This window comes from Dendrobates tinctorius, unplaced genomic scaffold (assembly GCF_039654945.1).
Source record: "Dendrobates tinctorius isolate UK_male_01 unplaced genomic scaffold, ASM3965494v1 ptg000045l, whole genome shotgun sequence".
NCBI lineage: Eukaryota > Metazoa > Chordata > Amphibia > Anura > Dendrobatidae > Dendrobates > Dendrobates tinctorius.
Window position 1 is genome coordinate 4,530,423 of NW_027361713.1, and position 26,018 is coordinate 4,556,440.

The 26,018-nt window shown below is 46.0% G+C and overlaps 1 pseudogene; it reads left to right on the plus strand.

The window, feature by feature from the left end:
* Positions 1 to 2,271: 2,271 nt before the first annotated feature.
* Positions 2,272 to 9,384, plus strand: LOC141089321 (piwi-like protein 1; annotated as a pseudogene).
* The last annotated feature ends 16,634 nt before the right edge of the window (positions 9,385 to 26,018 follow it).

Here is a 26,018-nt window from a genome sequence, read left to right on the forward strand (position 1 = left end):
TCTTTGGTCTTCTTTCTTTTCTCCATGCTCAATGTGGTACACACAAGGACACAGGACAGAGGTTGAGTCAACTTTAATCCATGTCAACTGGCTTCAAGTGTGATTTACTTATTGCCAACATCTGTTAGGTGCCACAGGTAAGTTACAGGTGCTGTTATTTACACAAATTAGAGAAGCATCACATGATTTTTCGAACAGTGCCAATACTTTTGTCCACCCTCTTTTTTATGTTTGGTGTGGAATTATATCCAATTTGGCTTTAGGACAATTCTTTTTGTGTTTTTTCATTTAAGACAAATTAAATGAAGATAATAATTCCAAAGAATTTGTGTTTGCAATCATTTTCAGGAAGAAACTGAGTATTATCTGACAGAATTGAAGGGGTGTCAATACTTTTGGCCACAACTGTATATTAGAGGTGGCCCAAAATGCTAAACATTTCAGCACATAAATATATGAGTAACACACGGTCCCTCCAAACAGGGAACCAGATCATATAATGTTATGCACATTAAGGTTATATATTGCAAAGTGCATTGTGATACAGATGGAAAGAAATCACCATTGAAATCAATGACAGGGAATGCTATCAGCTGACATAGCATATGGAGCCACCAAAATATGAACACATAGTCTCTGCTGACCATAAAGTGCAGAGTGCATGAAATGTATACAACCTTGTGAGGCGCAGGTCCCCGACGCGCATTTCGCTATCGCTTCATCCCAGGGGGGTAAGTTATGTGGCTGCCATTCACATCTCTCCTTAAATACCCCATAAATCATGAGCATTTACCTCACAAGTGTGCGGTATTGTCCAGCGTGTGACGCCGCCATAGAGCACGCCCACCCACGGCTCCACCACTCCCCCGTCCGACATGTCAGGATGGGGAGGAGGCAGATGCCGCCCAGGGCGCTGCGTCTCCATAGCGACGCACCTCACCGCGTGATGACGCCGCCAGCCGTCTAGCCACACCTCCATCTGACGTATCAAGACACAGGAGTTGCCAGAGCAAACCGGACGGACGACCACCAAAGCAGTGACCTGGAAGACGCACACCAATGTGCACAGCATGCTACATAGAGCTATACTATATGATGAGATGTGGAAACAAGTGTCACATATGTCCTACAATAAAGCTCCAATCAATTTACCAGTGTGCATGCTGTATAAAAAGAGAATCAGATGCACATGTAGGAGCACAGATATAAAGGCCCTCTAAATACCATGTACCACCTGACCCATAATATATTGCACATAAGGAAGGGGAGGATTAATGTTACATGAAAAATAGAGTGTGCAAATATTGACAGACTGAAACAGTGTGACCACATATATGAAGTACCAAATACTATTCACCATACCATAACTAACTTTGTGATACACACTATACAAATACAGGGGATGATATCTATTGATAGTACATTGTAATCATACATCAAAAGAGTTCAACGTTATATATGCCGATGATAAGAAAAATATCTTAATAAAGATAATGATGCTGAGTCAAAAGATCACATACAAATACATCCCAATGCCATTAATGATGCTGCATCATAAAATTACATACAGATATATCACCATTAGAATAAAACTCATCAGTCCATAGGTGATCATAAATGATCCCTAATGAAATGGGCCAAACGGACCCCAACGTTTTCATGGTCCATCCAATGCTTCATCTTTTCTCCAATTGGATGTAGAGATGTAGAATGTCCATCCATAGATCCATCCTTGGCACCAGAACCATCACCACTCCAATTATTCATATAACCCATATAACCATCGATAGTAAAGAGCCTAAAACATAAACTACATATTAAAATTCTTGGAAAAGGAAAAAGCAATAAAACCACATAAAAAACACATTAGAGAAAGGGGGCAAAACTCAAAACCTCATTGAGACCTATAGGTTGTACTGAATCTATTCTGTATATCCATTGCGCCTCTACCTGTGCTCGACTAATCCACCTGTCTCCCCGTTATTGCCCAGCCTCTCTTCTCTGCCAAGCCCTTCATTGTCTTTCTATTGTCCAGAGACTCCAGTTCAAAACCCTAAAATTATGACATACAAAGCCATCCACAACTTGCCTCCTCCATACTTCTGTGACATGGTCTCCCGGTATTTACCTACACACAACCTTCGATCCTTTCAAAATCTCCTTCTCTACTCCCCTTTTATCTCTACTTCCTACAACCGCATACAAGACTTCTCCTGTGCTTACCCCATAGTCTGGATCTCTCTACCCCAACACATCAGACTTTTGACTACCATGGAAAGCTTCAACAGGAACCTGAAGACCCACCTCTTCAGGAAATCGTACAACTTGCAGTTATCCTCAGTCTACTGAACCGCTGCACGACCAGCTCTACCCTTTCCTAGTCTATCTTCACCCATCCCATGTATATACTGTGAGCCCTCGTACTTGTGTATGCCTTGTATTGCTCATGTTTATTGTACTTGTGTTTGTATGCCCCTTTTTCACATGTAAAGCACCATGGAATAAATTGCACTATAAAAATAAATGATAATAATAATATCAATGAGGTGGTTAGCTGCACATGCAATGGAGAAATATTAATAAAAATAAAGATTACAATTACTCTGACAAATGAGTTACCACCAACTTCACCAACCTGCTTTCACTTTTACAACATTATATTCCAAAGGCTTCTGAAGATGATGAATATGAAGCAAACAACTGAATTATTATCACCCAAATGATGCTACAGAAGTTAGAACACACAACCTATCTGTGTGGAAAGGATTTACCACCTCAATTTTGCAGTATGAGACTAGTATCATGTTGTGCATTGATATGAGCAACAAAATCCTTCAAAATGAAACTGTTCTGGATGTAATATACAATTTTCACTCGAAAATTGGATTACATGCCTTCTATGATGCTGGCAGTAAAGAACTGAATGGACAGAGAGTTTTTACCAAATACAACTATGGTACATATTGCCTTGATAATATCAACTGGGATTTAACATCCAGAGTCTACTTTCAAGCAATCAGATTGTTGTGAAATAAGTTTTATCGATTACTAGCTGAAGAGCCCGGTGTTGCTCGGGCATAGTATCCCATGTATATTGAATATATCTGTATGTCATCTCCTCCTGTATATAGTATATACCTGTATGTCTTCTCTCTTCTATACAGTATATACCTGTATGTGTTAGGAGTGGCGGAAGGCACTAAATAAAAAATATAAATGAAGTGCCTTCGCCACTCGGGGTCCACCGTGCGGTAGATGGAGAAACCGCAGCTAAGTGACGCAGAGCAATCTGGCAGTAATGTACACAGGGTTTAGATAGCACCCAGGTGCACAAAGGAATCTCTGTTAAATGCACAGGGCCAATAAAGCAAATAAACAACGCTGAGCCTGTTCAGAACACAGGAACTCAGTGGTGCACGAGTGGTATATGGTCACCGGAGTAGTTAAAAACCGGCACTCACTCCGCCAGGACCTACCATACTTCGTGGAAAACTGCGCTGCAACTGCAGATGCAAATAATAGCTGCTACAGCACCATGGCGTGAGACTTGCCGTGAGGTAACACCGCAGTAACGCAAGCGCGATGTTAGACGCTAGCAGGTGCAATAGTGGAGCAATGGCGCGCTGGCGCTGTTTACTGGCTATAACTCATTCCCTCACACAGCCGTAATATCAAAAGAAGGGGGTTTCAAATGAGTCATTCACCAGTCCATGCATCCATCCACATACACCCAGCAGCAAGTATGACTATACTAGCGCATGACGGAACAGCCATGCGCGCTTTTTATAGCGAACGGGACCTTCCGGAAATCTCCAGGTCTCCAAGAGGAGCCAATGGGATCCGACACAGGACCTGAACACCTGACTCCCGAACTTCAATGGGTGTTCATCCCATGAGCATGCTCAGATGCAGGGGTAGAGGACTTAGCCTCTGGAGAGAGCTGCCGCAAGGCAATCACCTCTGCAGTCTCCTCTACAGCAGATGAAGAGCAGGAGGCTGCAGAATGTGAGGATCTAGATTTCAGCAAAGGAGAGGCAGAAATCTGACTCCTAACATTACCCCTCCTCCTAGGGCCCCCCCCTCCCAGAGCCTTCCGGACCATCAGCCTGTGCCCTACAGTGGCATAGGGCTCAAACTCGCCCACAGGCGAGCTTGGTGTTCTGGTGGGTGATACAGTGAACCGGGACACATGGAAGGCATCAGTGGAGGCAAGGTCACCAGGTTTCAGAAGGGACACCTCGGAGATAGCGGGAGTGGGCGACGCAACAGAGTGCCGCCGTGAGTCGGTGGCCGTCACCACTCTCCGCCTAAGAAGGCTATCCTGAGCACATGAGGCACAGGCCTGAATAAACTTTTTGAGGCCCCGAGCCCTGTGGGGCCACCAATACGTGCCGGCCAACAGCTTCGCAGTTTGCATATAGCCCCGATGGTTATGCGCATTGGACGCGTGTGCCCAGGCGAGAACCTGAGCCCGAAGGTGAGGAGGGCCAAAGGTCTCGTCGACCGGCTCAGAGTCCGACAATTGCGAGGAGCTGGCTTTCTGAGAAGCAGCACACACATGATGATAACCGCAAATGGAAACTTGAGCCGGAGCTGTATCAAAACTGGTACAAGACACCTCCATGGGCTCTGGGGGTAGAACCTCTGGCTCAGACAACTCCAGAGGCTCAAAAAATTTGAGAGCCGGACTAGCTCTCTGCTTGGAGTGAGCACGCTCCATACCGCGCGCCGAAAAACAGAGGTCAATGCGAGAGGAGACAGAAATTAGCTCCTCCAAGGTAGTGGGGATCTCTCTAGTAGAGAGAGCATCCTTGACATGCTCCGCTAGCCCTCGCCAAAAAACGGGAATAAGGGCCTTATCGGACCATTCCAACTCGGACGCCAGTGTCCGAAAACGGACGGCATACAGGCTAACCGAGAGGGATCCCTGAGTAAGAGCGAGTAACTGCAGTGAAGTGTCGTGCGTGACCCGTGGGCGGAGGAAAACCTGCTTGATAGCCATTAACAGGTGACCTGCAGTCCGAATATCAGGATCACCGCACTCCCACCAAGGCGTAGCCCATTCCAAGGCCTTGCCCGACAGTAGGGAAATAACAAATGCCACCTTGACCCGTTCCATAAGGAATTGCGCGGCCAGTAGTTCCATGTGCATTGCACACTGGCTGATGAAGCCCTTACAGGAGGCGCCATCCCCGGAAAACTTATCTTGTAATGGGAAGCGGGTGACTGTCGGTGCGAGGGTGGACATGGACATACGGCCTACTGCATCAGTTAGAGCCTGTACAGCAGCATCAGTAGCTTGTGCAGCGGCGAGAGCCTTCTCAAGAGTAACTAAGTGGTTCTCAAGCAGCCGTATGCACTGCATGAGTTGCTGCTGATCTGCCATAACTAGCCAGACCCTGGCGCTAGTATAATGTTAGGAGTGGCGGAAGGCACTAAATATAAAATATAAATGAAGTGGCTTCGCCACTTGGAGTCCACCGTGTGGTAGATGGAGGAACCACAGCTAAGTGACGCAGAGCAATCTGGCAGTAATGTACACAGGGATTAGATAGCACACAGGTGCACAAAGGAATCTCTGTTAAACGCACAGGGCCAATAAATCAAATAAACAACGCTGAGCCTGTTCAGAACACAGGAACTCAGCGGTGCACAAGCGGTATATGGTCACCGGAGTAGTTAAAAACCGGCACTCACTCCGCCAGGACCTACCGTACTCTTGTGGAAAACCGCGCTGCAACTGCAGACGCAAATAATAGCTGCTACAGCAGCGCGGCGTGAGACTTGCCGTGAGGTAACACCGCAGTAACGCAAGCGCGATGTTAGACGCTAGCAGGTGCAATAGTGGAGCAATGGCGCGCTGGCGCTGTCTACTGGCTATAACTCATTCCCTCACACAGCCGTAATATCAAAAGAAGGGGGTTTCAAATGAGTCATTCACCAGTCCATGCATCCATCCACATACACCCAGCAGCAAGTATGACTAAACTAGCGCATGGCGGAACAGCCATGTGCGCTTTTTATAGCGAACGGGACCTTCCGGAAATCTCCAGGTCTCCAAGAGGAGCCAATGGGATCCGACACAGGACCTGAACACCTGACTCCCGAACTCCAATGGGTGCTCGTCCCATGAGCATGCTCAGATGCAGGGGTAGAGGACTTAAGGGCATGTCACACTAAGAGATATCGCTAGCAATATCGCTATAACTAGTGACGTTATAGCGATATTGCTAGCGATATCTCTGTGTCTGATACTTACCAGCGACCGGCTCCCCCGCTGCTTATCGCTGATCGCGCGAGAACGTTCAGGACTGTTTCTCGTCGTCAGCTTCCTGTGGCGCTTCCTGCTGTGAGGACGAGCGACGCGTGGAGCCGGGCGGGAGGACGCAGGATCGCCTAGTGTGACAGGTAAGTAGCGATCCCCGTCCCCAGCGATGTCGCTAGTGAGATCTGCCTATGTGGCAGCTCACTAGCGACCACTTAGCGATGTACCAGCGATCCTGACCGCGTCATATCGCTGGTCGGGATCGCTGGTACATCGCTAAGTGTGACAGTACCTTAAGCCTCTGGAGAGAGTTGCCGCAAGGCAATCTCCTCTGCATCTCCTCTACAGCAGATGAAGAGCAGGAGGCTGCAGAATGTGAGGATCTAGATTTCAGCAAAGGAGAGGCAGAAATCTGACTACTAACAGTATGTCAGCTCTCATATATATAGTATTACAAAAATCAATTTAACAAGCAAATCACAGACCTGAAACAGCCTGCTCTCATACACAATCCCAAAAAAGCAATAGGTCCATGAAAAATGCCAACAGGGCCTATTATTCTGATTCCAGAATTCTGCAATTTAACAGGTTTAACTGATAGAATGAGAGCTGATTATTCTGTAATGAAAGAGCTAGCAAACCACACTCGTCAAGTACCAGAACAGAGAAAAAAACAAGTGGGAGCATTTTTGGACCATATTCACAGAGTTGACTGTAACAGGGTCTTCTATGATGTAATACCTCTTACATTACCACCCCTTGTTTCACGAGGTCCACTCTGCTTTTCCTCACTTCTGGATGAAGGACGCTGGCTCGAAAGGCTTTGTAACATGGGAACATATAAAAGATCACTGCTTCTCCACGTATTTCCAGTGTGACAGCATTTTACTCACCGGTCTCAGAATATATATACGTACAGAGGACAGGACAATCAATATAGTAACATAGTAACATAGTAACATAGTTTTGAAGGCTGAAGGAAGACCTTATGTCCATCTAGGTCAGCCTATTTTTAGTGCAGCTGTTCTGCATTGTTGATCCTGGGGAAGGCAAAAAACCCACAGAGTAGAAGCCAATTTTCGCCATAGGGAAAAAAATTCCTTCCCCTAAGCTGGGTCAACCATCTACCTATAATATTCTGTTCTGTAATTAATTTGTGTCAGGCCAGTAGATAACAGGTTCCAATTAAGACGCCAGGCATACATTACAATAGCCTCAGGTGGCCGGCGATCCCCGATCATTTATTGTGGGATTTACAAAGGTGGGGGAAGGTCAGAAGTGGGATATCTCGTTTACCTCTGCCCAGGGGTCGCAGCCGGTCGGGGGTGTGCATCTCACATTGCACCTACAGTTGTGGCCAAAAGTATTGACACCCCTGCAATTCTGTCAGATAATACTCAGTTTCTTCCTGAAAATGATTGCAAACACAAATTCTTTGGTATTATTATCTTCATTTAATTTGTCTTAAATGAAAAAACACAAAAAGAATTGTCCTAAAGCCAAATTGGATATAATTCCACACCAAACATAAAGAAGAGGGTGGACAAAAGTATTGACACTTTTTGAAAAATCATATGATGCTTCTCTAATTTGTGTAATTAACAGCACCTGTAACTTACCTGTGGCACCTAACAGGTGTTGGCAATAAGTAAATCACACTTGCAGCCAGTTGACATGGATTAAAGTTGACTCAACCTCTGTCATGTGTCCTTGTGTGTACCACATTGAGCATGGAGAAAAGAAAGAAGACCAAAGAACTGTCTGAGGACTTGAGAAACCAAATTGCGAGGAAGCATGAGCAATCTCACAGCTACAAGTCCATCTCCAAAGACCTGAATGTTCCTGTGTCTACCGTGTGCAGTGTCATCAAGAAGTTTAAAGCCCATGACACTGTGGCTAACCTCCTTAGATGTGGACGGAAAAGAAAAATTGACAAGAGATTTCAACGCAAGATTGTCCGGATTTGGATAAAGAACCTCGACTAACATCCAAACAAGTTCAAGCTGCCCTGCAGTCCGAGGGTACAACAGTGTCAACCCGTACTATCTGTCGGCGTCTGAATGAAAAGGGACTGTATGGTAGGAGACCCAGGAAGACCCCACTTCTTACCCCGTGACATAAAAAAAACAGGCTTCAGTTTGCCCAAACTTACCTGAAAAAGCCTAAAACGTTTTGGAAGAATGTTCTCTGGTCAGATGAGACAAAAGTAGAGCTTTTTGGGCAAAGGCATCAACATAGAGTTTATAGGAGAAAAAAAGAGGCATTCAAAGAAAAGAACACGGTCCCTACAGTCAAACATGGCGGAGGTTTCCTGATGTTTTGGGGTTGCTTTGCTGCCTCTGGCACTGGACTGCTTGACCATGTGCATGGCATTATGAAGTCTGAAGACTACCAACAAATTTTGCAGCATAATGTAGGGCCCAGTGTGAGAAAGCTGGGTCTCCCTCAGAGGTCATGGGTCTTCCAGCAGGACAATGACCCAAAACACCCTTCAAAAAGCACTAGAAAATGGTTTGAGAGAAAGCACTGGAGACTTCTAAGGTGGCCAGCAATGAGTCCAGACCTGAATCCCATAGAGCACCTGTGGAGAGATCTAAAAATGGCAGTTTGGAGAAGGCACCCTTCAAATATCAGGGACCTGCAGCAGTTTGCCAAAGAAGAATGGTCTAAAATTCCTGCAGAGCATTGTAAGAAACTCATTGATGGTTACCGGAAGCGGTTGGTCGCAGTTGTTTTGGCTAAAGGTTGTGCAACCAAGTATTAGGCTGAGGGTGCCAATACTTTGGTCTGGCCCATTTTTGGAGTTTTGTGTGAAATGATCAATGTTTTGCTTTTTGCTTCATTCTCTTTTGTGTTTTTTCATTTAAGACAAATTAAATGAAGATAATAATACCAAAGAATTTGTATTTGCAATCATTTTCAGGAAGAAACTGAGCATTATCTGACAGAATTGCAGGGGTGTCAATACTTTTGGCCACAACTGTATCATACATGCATCTCCTATTCGGGGTGCTGGGGGGTTCTGTAACATTGACAATGTACAAAAAGAACTTCGGGATTGGGGATTAAGTTTTGACAGTAAACTTCTGTCCTTCACTGGAGTTTACTGCTGTTTGTAAATAATAATTTGCCCCATTACCTTCAGTAAAGAGACTTCTGTTTCAAATTCTTATGCCTGTTTCATGACTAGGGCTCAAATGCACCAACTATTGCCACCATCATCATCTTCTGCCTAGAGGCAGTTACTGTGCAAACATTGTATTGTGGAGTTTCCTGTGTGTGTGTGTATTATGAGAAAGAATGACTCTTCTCCTGACAGAAAGCTTGGCCACCGTAAGATACATCATGCTCTGTCAAGAGTACTACCCTCAGCCATACACCACTTGAGACCGCCACACTACCCTAGTTAGTGACACTATTTTGCTGTAAAAAATAAAAATAAGGCCACATATTTTCACATGTCTCGACTATCTGTGGACTGAAAATTGTGTCATTTGAGGTCTCCACCAAGATGGTGAGCAGCGATGACGCCATAATTAACGTCAACAGGCCACTTCTCAGTGTTCTAAAACGCTCTCTGCTCACAATCAAAGAGGATGCATTGCAGGTGGAGATTGATGAGACTGAGTAAGGAACCATACAGGGTGATTACACACAGCCCAGCCTCATCTCATCCCCATGTGGATTGGGTGACAATGAGGACGAGGAGGAGGAGTAAGAACAGGAGCTACTTTCATGTGCTATTGACAGTACTACAAGCACAACTGTCATACCTTCTGTTTAGAGTGGAAGGCCTGAGGACAGGGAGGAGGAGGAGGAGTAGGAGAGCATGGTCAGTCATCCTCTTGGTGAGGACACAGAAGTCTTAGCTGTTAGCAGTCTGGCACGCATGGCTGACTTTATGTTACACTGCCTTTCCCATGACCCTCGCATTTTCTAAAGTTTGGGTGTCAGTCATGACTGGTTGGTGACACTTCTAGACCCACGCCACAAGGAGAACTTTCTATGTCTTATTCCAGAGGCAGAGAGGTCTACTAAAATGGTGCAGTACCAGAGGGCCCTTGTTGCAGAATTTTTAAAAAAATTCTCATCTGAAAACGCTGGAGGCAGAGGTCACAGATCATTGGACAACCAAGGAGTACATGCGAGAGAGTCACAACTCCAATCCAGCAGAGGCAGGGTAACACTGGCAAAGTTCTGGGACAGCTTTCTCTGACCCTCCTATCGCAGTGGCCCTAAGGCGTAGGGTACTCTCACAAGGAGTGCAAAGTTTTGGAATATGCTGAGGGAGTACCTTGCTGACCGTACCTACATTTTCTGTGATTCCTCTGTGCCTTATAATTATTGGGTATCTAAGCTAGACATGTGGCATGAACTGGCTCTCTATGCCTTGGAGGTCCTGGCTTACCCTGCCGATAGCATTTTGTTAGAGTGAGTTTTTAGTGCCGCTGGTAGAATTATAACTGATAAGTGCATCCACCTGTCAACTGAAATTGCTGACAGGCTGACTCATAAAAATGAACAAGGGCTAGATTGGGCCAGACTTCTCGACACCACCGCATGATACTAGCGAAACATAACCTCAAATACAGTATCTTTTTTGGGAGGTATATTCCCATGTACTTTCTGACACCCACACATGAGTTTAGACTTCCTGATTTTGGCTATTTGCTGTTATCCTCCTCCTTCTCCTCATCCTCATCATCCACCACCACTAGATCACCAGGGTGATTGTGTTCCATAATGCAACAGCAACGTTATTGTTTTCAGGGGTGTTTGCGATGCCCATACAAAAATGTTTACACAGTATGTTGAGGTGTACCCCCCGGGGAAAATGTTTGTCAGTCCATACACTTTGTGTATGGGCATCACACATATAGGAGAACCGCACCTTTAAACTGGGAAAATATTTTTCTCGAGGTCATCCTCCACTTTTATTCCAAGTGGGATTGGGGTGCGTGCAAATTTGGGGCAGGCCTTGCATTAACTTCATGAGCAAACTGTATGGGAGTATTAAATGTCTAATAATGTGAACTTTGTTTTTATGTGGCTATTCAAGACAACGGTTCAAAGGCTTATTGGGGTGCATGTAACTTTGGGGCAGGGCAGGCCTTGCATTCAATGCATAAGCAAACAGTATGGGAGTACCAAATGAATAATGGGAACGTTGATTTCATGTGGACATCCAGGATGTCATTTCAAAGGGTTATTGGGGTGCGTATAACTTTGGGTAGGGCAGGCCTTGCATTCAATGCATAGATAAACAGTATGGGAGTACCATATGAATAATGGGAACTTAGTTTTAATGTGGCCATCTAGTACCTAGGTTCAAAAGCTTATTGGGGGGCGTGTAACTTTGGTGCAGGGCAGGCCTTGTATTCATTGCATAAGCAAACAGTATGGGAGTACCAAATTAATAAAGGGAACTTTGGTTTCATGTGGCCATCCAGGATGTCGGTTCAAAGGCTTATTGGGGTGCTTGTAACTTTGTTGCAGGGCAGGCCTTGCACTCAGTGCATAGGAAAATAGTATGGGAGTACCAAATGAGTAATAATGGTAACTTTGGTTTCAGGTGGGCTATCCAGGACATCTGTTCAAAGGGTTATTGGGGTGTGTGTAACTTTGGGGCAGGGAAGGCCTTGCATTCAATGCATAGGCAAACAGTATGGGAGGACCAAATGAGTAATAATGTGAACTTTGGTTTCATGTGGCCATCCAGGACATCTGTTCAATGGGTTATTTTAGTGCATACAAATTTATACACTCACTGCATACGCAATAGCAGTATAAGAGACACACTGTTTAAAATTGTGAACAGCAAAGCATAGCCGGCTGATGACTCTCTAAGAATACTGAGGGCCGACTGCTTGCCCTATAAAAATATGCTTTGTGACATTCAGAAAACCACAAAAAAGAACAAAGAGAGGGGAAGTCCAAGGTGAAGAGTAAAAAAGTACCAATTTTATTGAACAGATAATTTACAGCAAAATACATAAACACTAGAGTTGAGCGACTTTTGGTTTTTTAGGGTCGCGTTTCGTTTCGTGAAACCCGACTTTTCCAAAAGTCGGGTCGAGCAAGATCGTCCGATTATAGGGAAAAGTCGGGGTCGTCCCGAAACACGAAACCCAATGTAAGTCAATGGGGAATAAAAGTCGGCAGTGAGAGGAGGACAGGAAACACACCTACAGTGCCCATTTGAATGCCAAATGCATCAATTCTTCTTACTTAAGCTTGTCAACCTTAATTAACTTCATAATACAAGTTACGCACTGAAAAATGGGGGTTATTTGGCTAAAGTTGTGGGGGGGGAGGGCTGGCTGCAGGTTTTCATGTGCCCTGGGCGAAAGAGCGCCCCTTTAACACATTCCACAACTCATCAATGATCATGCTCCGATACGGCAGAGAAATAGCGGTATAGTACAATGAAAAATACTTCACTTTTTACATCTCATGACGAGGCCCATCTATTTCTCCATACAGAATCATTGGTCCCATATAATGTTTGAAACAGTATATGATGAGCTCCACATAATGCTACAGTATATGTTGGTCCCCATGGATGAAGCTCCACTGTCTTATGGGCCCAAATAATGCTCCAAACATAATGGGCCCCATTTCTAATGCTCTAGTGTATAATGGGCCCTGTAAATGCTGCTCCAGTGTCTGATGTCCACCTTTGGAATGTTCCAGTGTATGGTGGGCCCCATCTATCATTCTCCAGAGTATAGTGCTCCCCAAAAATTGCTGTCCCAACATTGAAAACAATCAAATAAGTCTCCTCGCTAGGGAATCCCTGGACTAGTCTGGACTCCTCGTCGTCCCCATCTTCCATCTCACTGCACAGTATTTCAACCTTGCAAGTGCTGTGATCCTGAGCAAGCAGGGGGGGCCCACTCGTTGGCGATGGCACTGGCACAGGGCCCCTGATAGTACGGTGGTGTGTCTGATGGCGGGTGGGCCGAACCTGCACTTTCATCTGCAGCTTCCTCTTTGTCACCGTGTAAGATGGAACTGTATATGGGAAGGGTAACCTGAGTTTCATCAGGGTCAGATTCAGGCCGTGTAGCGTGAGAGGGGAATGTAGTGGTCTGGGTCAATGTACCAGCAGATTCATCGAGCAGTCGCTGGGCATCAGTGCACTTGTGTCGCCCCCAGGAGTACGGTCGCCACAGTGGCATTACCTTCCTCCTAGGGAGTGTGATGTCATGCTTGGGAGCAACGAAGGATCTCTCTAGCAGGTTAACTGATTGGGAGGCGTTATTCCCACGAGTCATGACCCTCCAAACAGCGTTCATGAAGGCAAAGTGTTTGTTTTACGTGGGCAGTATGGTTGCAAAGCTGAACCTTAAAGGAATGTCCAGAAGGGCACCACCAGGAGTGGAGCCTACGGTTAAATTCGACTCCACCTGGGAAACCTCAACCATGCCAGCTACAGAACAGATGCACACATTGCAAGCTTAATTCCGTTAACGAACGAGACTCCGTCATGCCCCGCGGTCCGAGTCCGGCTTACTAGAGGGACACGTGAGGCTCTGGAACATGAGATTGGCCAATAACTGGTGTGTCATGCCCTTACATGTCCGTGGCTGCATGTGCGCTACACTGAAAAGGCCAGCGTTTGTCGCTTACAGGTGCAGATAACCCGCTGAACAACGTTAGTGATGGGGATCACTGAGTGATTACAATTATTACCCGCGAACAATGATTTCCCAGTAAGTGCAGGTCAACTGCAGTTCCGGAATTAGGCCTAACCGTCATTCCTGAAAAAATGAAAAACTTACGTGTGCAAACCACAGGTGCTGTAGCTTGCCAGCCGTTCTCACGCCCAGTATGGATTACACGTGATTGCACAAAGGTTAGAAAGGGTACCGTATCCCCAGATAACATGTATGGATAGCGTACACATTCAAAATATATGTCTCAGGAGGCAGGCTCAGATGGTGTCAGGCCCAGTATGGATTGCACGTGATTGCACAAAGGTTAGAAAGGGTACCGTATCCCCGGATAACATGTATGGATAGCGTACACATTCAAAATATATGTCTTAGGAGGCAGGCTCAGACGGTGATAGGCCCAGTATGGATTGCACGTGATTGCACAAAGGTTAGAAAGGGTACCGTATCCCCGGATAACATGTATGGATAGCGTACACATTCAAAATATATGTCTCAGGAGGCAGGCTCAGACGGTGTTAGGCCCAGTATGGATTGCACGTGATTGCACAAAGGTTAGAAAGGGTACCGTATCCCCGGATAACATGTATGGATAGCGTACACATTCAAAATATATGTCTCAGGAGGCAGGCTCAGACGGCGTCAGGCCCAGTATGGATTGCACGTGATTGCACAAAGGTTAGAAAGGGTACCGTATCCCCGGATAACATGTATGGATAGCGTACACATTCAAAATATATGTCTCAGGAGGCAGGCTCAGACGGTGTCAGGCCCAGTATGGATTGCACGTGATTGCACAAAGGTTAGAAAGGGTACCGTATCCCCGGATAACATGTATGGATAGCGTACACATTCAAAATATATGTCTCAGGAGGCAGGCTCAGATGGTGTTAGGCCCAGTATGGATTGCACGTGATTGCACAAAGGTTAGAAAGGGTACCGTATCCCCGGATAACATGTATGGATAGCGTACACATTCAAAATATATGTCTCAGGAGGCAGGCTCAGATGGTGTCAGGCCCAGTATGGATTGCACGTGATTGCACAAAGGTTAGAAAGGGTACCGTATCCCCGGATAACATGTATGGATAGCGTACACATTCAAAATATATGTCTCAGGAGGCAGGCTCAGACGGTGTCAGGCCCAGTATGGATTGCACGTGATTGCACAAAGGTTAGAAAGGGTACCGTATCCCCGGATAACATGTATGGATAGCGTACACATTCAAAATATATGTCTCAGGAGGCAGGCTAAGACGGTGTCAGGCACAGTATGGATTTGACGGCCCAGATTACACAGCGGAGGAGCAGGGAGAAGTAAATATTGCAAATGCTGGGGCCCTGCCCAAGCAAGGGGGGCCCACTCGTGGGCGTCGGTACTGGCACTGGGCCCCTCATAGTACAGCGGTGTGTCTGACGGCGAGTGTGCACCACCACCGTCAGAGACACTTGATTGCACTATGAGGGACCCTGTGCCAGTGCCCGCGCCCAAGAGTCGGCCTACCCACCTGTCCAGGGCAACGGCACTCGCACGGTGTCGTGCGCTAGGTGGTGACCCCGGCCATGGGGGGGAGGCAGCACAGTTAGGGTGTTTTAGAAAGTGGCATATGTTGATGTTGGACATTCAGCTGATGCAAAAGGCGAAATAGGTCAAGTCCCAGGAAGAGGTGGACCAAAGCAAGCCATTTTTCTGTCACCCTATGTGTCATCAGGGGAAGGTGGGACAAAATCCTTGGAAACCCATGCATGGTTCATTTTAATGAAGGTTAGATCATCCACATTTTGGGTTGACAGACGGGTCCTTTTTTCTGTCAGGATTGATCCAGCTGCACTGAAGACTCTTTCCGATAGCACACTTGCAGCTGGGCAAGCGAGCTCCTGTCAGGCATATTGTGCCAATTCAGGCCTGGTGTCCAGTTTAGTGGCCCAATAGTCAAAGGGGAATGACCTGTGTGGGAGAACATCGATATGGGAGGAAAAGTAGTTTGTAACCATGGTTGACAACTGCTGTCTCCTGTCACTTTCCATCGATGCAGTATTACCAGTTGTGTGACCGGTATTTGAAAAATCAGTCCACAACATTGTCATGAAACCCCTGTCTCCAACGCCACTTCTGCTGTGTGCACCACGAACACCTCTGCCAAGCTGCCCCCGGCCCGTACGGCTCGTGTGAGAACCATCACCGCTGCTGTGTGCTGGGAATGCCTCAAGCAACCGATTTACCAGAGTTGCTTGTTTATTAGCCAATATTAGGTCAAGGTTCTCCTGTGGCATGATGTTTTGTAATTTGCCTTTATAGTGTGGATCCAGGATGCTGGCCAACCAGTAGTCGTCATCGTTCATCATTTTGGCAATGCGGGGGTCCCTTTTTAGGATCCGCAAGGCATAATCTGACATGTGGGCCAATGTTCCCGGTGTCAATGATGCACTGCGAGTGCTGGTTGGAGGAGCACTTTCTGGCAAATCCACATCCCTCCAGTCACGCACAAACCCTGTACCAGACCTTGCCACACCAACATTTTCACTTGCCCCAAGAGATGCATCCTCCTCCCCTAAGTAATCATCCCCATCATCATCCTCCTCCTCCTCTTCTTCCTCCACCTCGTCCAGGAGAGGTCCCTGAGCAGACAATGGCTGAATGTCATCAAGGATTCCCTCCTCCTCTTCCTCCTCATCAACATTGGCTGCAGACGCCTGCTCCTTAAGGTGCGTCAAAGTTTGCATGAGCAGACGCATAAGTGGGATGCTCATGCTTAGGATGGCGTCGTCTGCGCTTACCAGCCGTGTGCATTCCTCAAAACACTGAAGGACTTTACAGAGGTCTTTCAGCTTCGACCACTGCACACCTGTCAACTCCATGTCTGCTCTCAAAGTGCCTGGCCGTGTATCCTCCCACAAATGCATTATGGCCTGCCTCTGCTCGCACAGCCGCTCCACCATGTGCAGGGTGGAGTTCCACCTTGTTGCAATGTCGATAATGAGGCGGTGGTTGGGAAGGTGGAGCAATAGCTGCAGCTTCTGCATACGAACGGAGTGTACAGGCGACCGGCGGATGTGCGCGCACAGTCTTCGCACCTTCTGGAGCAGGGCTGTTAACTCCGGATAATTTTTGAGGAAGCACTGCACCACCAGGTTCAAGGTGTGAGCCAAGCAAGGTATGTGGCTGAGTTTTGAAAGGGCTATGGCTGCCACAAAATTACGGCCGTTATCACTAACTACCTTGCCTGCCTCAAGATGTACACTGCCCAGTCATGACTCAGTTTGTCGCTTCAAGTACTCGGCCAGCACCTCGGCGGTATGTCTGTCGCCCAAACACATCATCTGCAACACAGCCTGCTGACGCTTTCCACTAGCTGCTCGATAGGGGGACACATCGTGTGCAACAGTGGCAGCTGCAGATGGAGTGCTCGTACGACTGCGCTCTGTGGATGAGCTTTCGCTTCTGGAGGAGGAGGAGGAGGAGGGTGGAACGCCTACAGCCAACTGTTTCCTATACAGTGGGCTAGGCAGCACTGTCCCACCACCGCTGTCCCCTGTGGACCCTGCATCCACCACATTAACCCAGTGCGCAGTGATGGACACGTAACGGCCCTGGCCATGCCGACTGGACCATGCATCAGTTGTGAGGTGCACCTTTCCGCTCACTGACTGCTTGAGTGCATGGACAATGCGGTCTTTCACATGATGGTGGAGGGCTGGGATGGCTTTGCGAGAGAAGAAGTGGCGACTGGGTAGGTCATAGCGTGGTACTGCATAGGCCATGAGTTCGCGGAAAGCTGTGCTTTCCACCAACCGAAAGGGCATCATCTCAAACGAGATTAGTTTGGCAATGTGGGCGTTCAAACCCAGTGTACGCGGATGAGAGACTGAGTACTTTCTTGACCTACTCATAGTGTCTGGGAGGGTGAGCTGGACTTGAGAGCTGCATATGGTGGAAGTAGCGGTGGACAGGGCGGACTGAGAGAGGGTTGATGATGGTGATGGAGTTGGTGTTCTTTCTGATGGCCTAGAATCAGTCTTTCGTTGATATAACAGTGGGATTCCCCGACTGCTGTGGCCTTGCAACGACACCTCAACATTTGCTGCTGTGCTAACCGGTGGGCTTACAGTGGGGGAAACAATGCAGCGTTGATGACTACCTTCGTTGTGATCAGTTGCACATGTGGCACTTGAGGTTTGGTATTGTGTCCACGCTTGCAAGTGCATGCTGGTTAAATGTCTAAGCATGCAACTGGTATTCAAATTTTTCAGATTTTTCCCTCGGCTAAAGGTCTTTGCGCACTTCTTACAGATAACCTTGGCCTGATCATGAGGATTTTGTTCAAAAAAGTGCCACACTGCACTCTTCCTACTTTGGCAGACATTTTGCGGCCTAGCACGCTGTGATCTTTTGACCCTCTGGAAAAGCTGTCCAGCAACTCTTTTGATGTTTGGAACCTGTCTTTGGAGTGCTCCGGGCCTGCCAGATAACAGCTGTTGCGATGTCGATGTCTGCTATGGATGCTCCTCATCTGAGCTATTGGAAGCAGCACCCTCTTCCCCCAATGGATGCCAATCTGGGTCAACAACTGGGTCATCCATCACCTCCTCTTCTATGTCATGTGCACCTTCCTCTGTGTCACCGTGTATGGTGGTATAGTGTGCGGGAAGGGGCACCTGAGTCTCATCAGGGTCAGAATCTGGCTCTGTACACTGCGAGGACAATGTAGTGCTCTGAGTGAATGTACCAGCAGAATCATCCATCAGCGGCTGTGCATCAGTGCACTCCATGTCAGATTCATCTTGGCCTGGGTAATTCACCATTTCACTTGATAATCCAGGCATGGTATGTGAAAACAGCTCCATGGAGTAATCAGTAGTATGGCCTGCGTCATCCTTCAATCTTGGTTGGGGTGAAGGACACAAGGAAAGGTGTTGTTCATGAACATGAGCCTCCAATGACGACTCAGTGCTTTTACTTTTTACAACTGAAGAAGAGGAGGCGATAGAGCTGGAGGCTGAGTCAGCAATGTAAGACAAAACTTTTTCCTGATGCTCTGGCTTTAAAAGCGGTTTGCCAACTCCTAGAAAACTAAGCGTTCGAGGCCTTATGTAGCCAGACGATGACGCAGGCTCAACACCTCCTGCATTCGGTCCTATTTTGCTCTTGCCACTACCATCAGATCCACCACCAACACCATCATTACCAGCTGCCAACCCCCGCCCAATTCCACGGCCTCTTCCACCAGCCTTCCTCATTTTTGGTAGAAATGTAGACAAAATCCAACAAACTATATAGTATGTAAAACAAGGTACAAGGTGTCTATAGGACAGGGGAGATTTTGAATTTCTGCACACACTTTTGGACACTGGACACTTTTGGATTGTGTGAGGCCCAATGAATATCTGAGCGCTATGTGACAGGCTCGATGGCACAGCTGTGACCTAAGTGACTAGAGGATAAGTGAGAGTTTGAATCTCTGCACACACTTTTGGACACTGGACACTTTTGGATTGTGTGAGGCCCAATGAATATCTGAGCGCTATGTGACAGGCTCGATGGCACAGCTGTGACCTAAGTGACTAGAGGATAAGTGAGAGTTTGAATCTCTGCACACACTTTTGGACACTGGACACTTTTGGATTGTATGAGGCCCAATGAATATCTGAGCGCTATGTGACAGGCTCGATGGCACAGCTGTGACCTAAGTGACTAGAGGATAAGTGAGAGTTTGAATCTCTGCATACACTTTTGGACACTGGACACTTTTGGATTGTGTGAGGCCCAATGAATATCTGAGCGCTATGTGACAGGCTCGATGGCACAGCTGTGACCTAAGTGACTAGAGGATAAGTGAGAGTTTGAATCTCTGCACACACTTTTGGACACTGGACACTTTTGGATTGTGTGAGGCCCAATGAATATCTGAGCGCTATGTGACAGGCTCGATGGCACAGCTGTGACCTAAGTGACTAGAGGATAAGTGAGAGTTTGAATCTCTGCACACACTTTTGGACACTGGACACTTTTGGATTGTGTGAGGCCCAATGAATATCTGAGCGCTATGTGACAGGCTCGATGGCACAGCTGTGACCTAAGTGACTAGAGGATAAGTGAGAGTTTGAATCTCTGCACACACTTTTGGACACTGGACACTTTTGGATTGTGTGAGGCCCAATGAATATCTGAGTGCTATGTGACAGGCTCGATGGCACAGCTGTGACCTAAGTGACTAGAGGATAAGTGAGAGTTTGAATCTCTGCACACACTTTTGGACACTGGACACTTTTGGATTGTGTGAGGCCCAATGAATATCTGAGCGCTATGTGACAGGCTCGATGGCACAGCTGTGACCTAAGTGACTAGAGGATAAGTGAGAGTTTGAATCTCTGCACACACTTTTGGACACTGGACACTTTTGGATTGTGTGAGGCCCAATGAATATCTGAGCGCTATGTGACAGGCTCGATGGCACAGCTGTGACCTAAGTGACTAGAGGATAAGTGAGAGTTTGAATCTCTGCACACACTTTTGGACACTGGACACTTTTGGATTGTGTGAGGCCCAATGAATATCTGAGCGCTATGTGACAGGCTCGATGGCACAGCTGTGACCTAAGTGACTAGAGGATAAGTGAGAGTTTGAATCTCTGCACACACTTTTGGACACTGGACACTTTTGGATTGTGTGAGGCCCAATGAATATCTGAGTGCTATGTGACAGGCTCGATGGCACAGCTGTGACCTAAGTGACTAGAGGATAAGTGAGAGTTTGAATCTCTGCACACACTTTTGGACACTGGACACTTTTGGATTGTGTGAGGCCCAATGAATATCTGAGCGCTATGTGACAGGCTCGATGGCACAGCTGTGACCAAAGTGACTAGAGGATAAGTGAGATTGGATTGCTTTTAAAAAAGCAGTTTGCGGAGCAGTGGGTAAACAGCAATGCCAGCCTGTCAGGAAGCCTTAGAAGGCAGCCCAACAACCAACACCACTGATACACCACTATATAGCCTCCCCTTGCACTGCACACACAGTGACTGGTGTGTTGTGCAGGCCAAATCGCTAGCAGCAGAAGCAGTTTTTTGGTCTTCTTCCCTGCCTAACGCTCTCCCTACAGAATCAGCAGCAACCTCTCCCTATGCTAAGATCGGCAGAAGTAAGATGGCGGTCGGCGTGCACGCCCTTTTATACCCCCTGTGACGCCCACCAAAGCAAGCCAATCACTTGCATGCCCTTCTGAAAGATGGTGGTGACCCGTGCCTATGTCATCACGTTGCCCACAGTGTCCGTGGATCCTGATTGGCTGAAAAAGAGCGCAAAACAAACTTTTGAAACGCGACTTTGGCGCGTAAGTCGCCGACCTCGTGGCCGACCTCATCCTAGGGTCGGGTTTCTTTTCATGAAACCCGACTTTGCCAAAAGTCGGCGACTTTTGAATTTTTTCGACCCGTTTCGCTCAACTCTAATAAACACAAGTACCCTAGGAAAAAACAAGATATGCAGTGTAGAGCAAATGTGCAAAGATGACACAAGCCCAAAAAGTATAATGATGGGGGACCATAAGGAAATAACAGCATTACCAATAAAGTGCCTATACTTCATAAAATTTATATTCACTCATTCTGAACCCTCACAATGTCTCCATTTAAGTTTTAGATCCTCACTAGACAAATAAATACATATTACACCATTCCACCTCAATGGTAATAACTCAGAAGCTCATGCCAAGAGTCTCAGAAAAGATGGGTGATAATACAGTTGTGGCCAAAAGTATTGACACCCCTACAATTTTGCCAGATAATACTCAGTTTCTTCCTGAAAATGATTGCAAACACAAATTCTTTGGTATTATTATCTTCATTTAATTTGTCATAAATGAAAAAACACAAAAGAGAATGAAGCAAAAAGCAAAACATTGATCATTTCACACAAAACTCCAAAAATGGGCCAGACAAAAGTATTGGCACCCTCAGCCTAATACTTGGTTGCACAACCTTTAGCCAAAATAACTGCGACCAACCGCTTCCGGTAACCATCAATGAGTTTCTTACAATGCTCTGCTGGAATTTTAGACCATTCTTCTTTGGCAAACTGCTGCAGGTCCCTGATATTTGAAGGGTGCCTTCTCCAAACTGCCATTTTTAGATCTCTCCACAGGTGCTCTATGGGATTCAGGTCTGGACTCATTGCTGGCCACCTTAGAAGTCTCCAGTGCTTTCTCTCAAACCATTTTCTAGTGCTTTTTGAAGGGTGTTTTGGGTCATTGTCCTGCTGGAAGACCCATGACCATTGAGGGAGACCCAGCTTTCTCACACTGGGCCCTACATTATGCTGCAAAATTTGTTGGTATGAAAACCGAAGAAGACCATCAAGGTCAGAGAAATCAAGGGCAGAAAAGATTCTTCTATGGTGAAAGAAAAAATGTATATGTATCGATAATTATCAATAAAGTCTCATAGATTAAATGTCTTTCACCAGTTAATAACCACAAATGTAAATGTATTATCGTATTACTCCTTGATATAATAGAGGCTCCATACATAATTAATAACAAACATAGAAAATTTTATTAAGCATAAAGCATAAATAGTGACAACATGAGAGCAAAAAAAAAAAAAAAAAGACACAGGATAGTGAAAATTATGAATATGGGATGTCATATATGACCAAGAGGAGGAGAATGCACATGTCCTTCATACAAAACAATGAATCTAAGCACAATTTAAAAAAGATAAACAGCAAATAGATGCATAGAATATTCTCAACAATATTAGCTAAAAGAGCTGAATATACACATAAAGACGTGCAAAAACATATGAAAGGACATATATCCCCCTATACAGGGTATATAGACATAAGACAAGGGAAACTGTCTCACACTGCCTTATATAATTACTGCAGCTGCTCTCAAAAGAGTTAAATGCTCATCTTTAGCATATCTAACATGGCTATTGTAAAGATCTCATCAGCAAGTGAAGTAATCACTATGCCATTCCTTACAAGACCTAAATAGAAGCTAATGAATAGATATGTCCATATACTAAATACCTTCAGTCATGGTGTAGCAGAAAGTAAGTGCAGCAGGCACGTGTGGGACACCAGGAGCCTCGACGAGCGTTTCGCCTATGGCATTTTCCACCTGACCATGTGGAATTTTGTTTCGGTTATAAAATTTGTTGGTAGTCTTCAGACTTCATAATGCCATGCACACAGTCAAGCAGTCCAGTGCCAGAGGCAGCAAAGCAACCCCAAAAAATCAGGGAACCTCTGCCATGTTTGACTGTAGGGACCGTGTTCTTTTCTTTGAATGCCTCTTTTATTCTCCTGTAAACTCTATGTTGATGCCTTTGCCCAAAAAGCTCTACTTTTGTCTCATCTGACCAGAGAACATTCTTCCAAAACGTTTTAGGCTTTTTCAGGTAAGTTTTGGCAAACTCCAGCCTGGCTTTTTTATGTCTCGGGGTAAGAAGTGGGGTCTTCCTGGGTCTCCTACCATACAGTCCCTTTTCATTCAGACGCCGACGGATAGTACGAGTTGACACTGTTGTACCCTTGGACTGCAGGGCAGCTTGAACTTGTTTGGATGTTAGTCGCGGTTCTTTATCCAACATCCGCACAATCTTGCATTGAAATCTCTTTTCAATTTTTCTTTTCCGTCCACATCTAGGGAGGTTAGCCACAGTGCCATGGGCTTTAAACTTCCTGATGACACTGCGCATGGTAGACACAGGAACATTCAGGTCTTTGGAGATGGACTTGTAGCCTTGAGATTGCTCATGCTTCCTCACAATTTGGTTTCTCAAGTCCTCAGACAGTTCTTTGGTCTTCTTTCTTTTCTCCATGCTCAATGTGGTACACACAAGGACACAGGACAGAGGTTGAGACAACTTTAATCCATGTCAACTGGCTGCAAGTGTGATTTACTTATTGCCAACTCCTGTTAGGTGCCACAGGTAAGTTACAGGTGCTGTTAATTACACAAATTAGAGAAGCATCACATGATTTTTCGAATAGTGCCAATACTTTTGTCCACCCTCTTTTTTATGTTTGGTGTGTAATTATATCCAATTTGGCATTAGGACAATTCTTTTTGTGTTTTTTCATTTAAGACAAATTAAATGAAAATAATAATAACAAAGAATTTGTGTTGGCAATCATTTTCAGGAAGAAACTGAGTATTATCTGACAAAATTGCAGAGGTGTCAATACTTTTGGCCACAACTATAGGTAAAATATACAGATGCTACCATTAACATAGGGTCTTACCCATAGTCTCCACGCCAGGTAGTGGACATGAAAGCCAGTAATGCTGTTATTTCCTTATGGTCCCTCATCCACCTTATACTTTTTGGGTTTGTGTTGTCTTTGCATCTTTGTTCCATGCTGCTCATCTTGGTTTTCCTAGGGTACTTGTGTTTATGTGTTTTGTTGTAAACTATGTGTTCAATAAAATAGGCACTTTTTTACTCTTCACCTTGGACTTTCCCTCTCTTTGTTCTTTTTTGTGGTTTTACGATTATGTGAGAGCGTCCTATAATATTCTGACCCTGTGTACCACTGGGGATAGGGTATGATTTTTTGATATTGTTTTCTGTTCAATGGATTTTGTTTCTCTTTGTGACTTTCAGAGTCCCTCTTTCTTAAATGAAGCAGAATGTGTATGATGATGTGTCACGCACCACATGGCCAGATAAGGTTGTAAATGTCATGATCCATGCTGGATCATGACTGATATAATGCAAAGTAACCTTTTTTTTCCTTGAGCTGTGCGCTCGGAGTTGGGTTTGCCCCCGGTGGCCATTAGGATTATTACACGGTGGTGTCTTTTGTTCTATTTGCCCCCGGTGGCCAGTATGGTCATCGCACTGGTGTTTTTAGAGATAGTTTGGCCCCCTGTGGTGGTTAGTGTAATTGTACGGGAATCACTAACAGGTGTGTTTACTCAATAAAGGTGTGTCAGTTGTGCTCACTGACGTTGGTGATTTTGTTGGTCTTTTCCAACCATGCTGGGTGAAGGAAGGAGCTGAGGAGAGTCCAGGACAACTCAGCCAGAGTCCTGGAGTGGCAACTGTTGTGAGTTCATTTTTCCCTTCATCATTGAGGTCTGATGAACTCCCTCCTCTGGTGAAGGAAGGTAGTGAGACTGATTACCAAACACCTGGGCAGCTAGATGATAACTGGGTGGCTGGAATTGAGGACCGGATATAAGGCTGCCGACGCCCTTCTTCCTGGCTGGTGATTTTCCTGCTGGATTCTTGGAGACCAGTCTGATTCCTGCGTCTCAAAGCAAAGTTTTTCTCCTCTGCTTTGTTCTCTTCAGTTTTGTTTTTGTTTTGCCTTGTTTTTTGGGAGTCTGCCATCCCCGGCCGGGGGTGAGCTGAATTCCATTTTTGTCTCTGATCTGTTGATCTTTTGCTCTGTCGTCAGAATATACCTGAGTGCTGATATAGTCTTTTGAAGCCTAGCGACTTCAGGGCCTGTTTTTCCTATCAGTCGGTTGGCTCATTTTGATAGGGTTTTTGCGGATGGCAGACAGCAGCTTTCCTATCCTGTCCTATGTAGTTAGCTTGGGCCCCATCATTTGCTCAACCTATCTTTCTATCTGTGTTAGTGTTTTCATCTTGCTTCACCGTCATTATATGTTGGGGGCTGCCTATTGCTTTGGGGTCTGCTCTGGGGCAGTTTAGTTTTTCCCCCTTTCTGTCTTTAGGCTATGTAGCTCTCCAGCTGTGATCGAGGGGTCTAGGGCACCGTAGGAACCCCCCACGGCTACTGCTAGTTGTTGTGGATAGGTTCAGGGGTCTGCAATCCGATAGCTGCCAACCTCTCTGGTTTTCTGGACTTAGCTGGTATTTTGTTTTTTCCTCCTTCGGTGACTCATCATAACAGGCAACTATGGTGTCAGCGAGGCGTTCGTGTAAAGCATGGTGGAGTGGCAGCTATGGTGTCAGCGAGGAGGTCGTGTAAAGCATGGTGGAGTGGCAGCTATGGTGTCAGGGAAGAATTCTTGCAAAGCTTGGTGGAGTGGCAGCTATGGTGTAGAGCTTCACTCAGGTGCTGGACTCTTTTGCTGGAATCTGCACTCAGGTACT